Genomic DNA, 917 nt, shown 5'->3' on the forward strand with positions numbered 1-917 from the left:
TGAGGCTTTATATTTTTTTAATTTTGCTTTTTATATTCTTTTAATTTCTTTGCTTTGCTTCCTTTTTTAAAACTTTGTTAAGAAAAGTGCTTCACAAATTCAGTTTAGCATTATCATATTAATAATTATTATTATTTTAATTCTATACAATATCATCATTATTATTATAATTATTATTAGTAGTAGTAGTATTTTTGTTAATTCATTCTTAATTCTACACGTTATTATGATGACTACTATTATTATTATGATTACTGGTAGTAGAAGTAGTAGTATTTCATTTTTATTATTGTATTTTTATTAATTTATTCTTAATTCTACACATGTAATATTATTAATATTAGTAGTAGTAGTAGTGGTATTTTATTTTTATTATTTTATTTTTATTAATTTATTCTCAATTCTACACTTTATTATTATTATTATTAATAGTAGTAGTAGTAAGATTTCATTGTATAATTTTATTTCTATTAATTTATAATTAATTCTATATATTATTATTATTATTATTATTATTATGATTAGTAGTAGTGAATTTAATTATAACTTTATTTTTAACAATTTATTATTATTTCTACACGTTATTATTAATTTATTTAATTGTATAATTTATCTAAAAAAAACAAACTTTAATGATTCTTATAAATATTATAAATGCCTGTGTAAAAATATATATTAACAGGATCCCAAATGAAGCCTCTTGACTTTCCCTCCATCACTGCTCAGTTTAACTTCACCCTGCAGGTGGAGGCCAGGTCTCATCTGCTGTTTCATTCCCTGCACCACCCTACATGGATCTATAACACATGGATTATTGCTGCGGAAGAATATCTGTAACTCCTCACTTTGATCACTCAACTGCACCCCAAGTTGCACTTTTTTTTTTTGGGGGGGGGGGGGGGGCTTTGGCGGCACCC

Source organism: Epinephelus moara, chromosome 13, assembly GCF_006386435.1.
Source record: "Epinephelus moara isolate mb chromosome 13, YSFRI_EMoa_1.0, whole genome shotgun sequence".
Lineage (NCBI taxonomy): Eukaryota > Metazoa > Chordata > Actinopteri > Perciformes > Serranidae > Epinephelus > Epinephelus moara.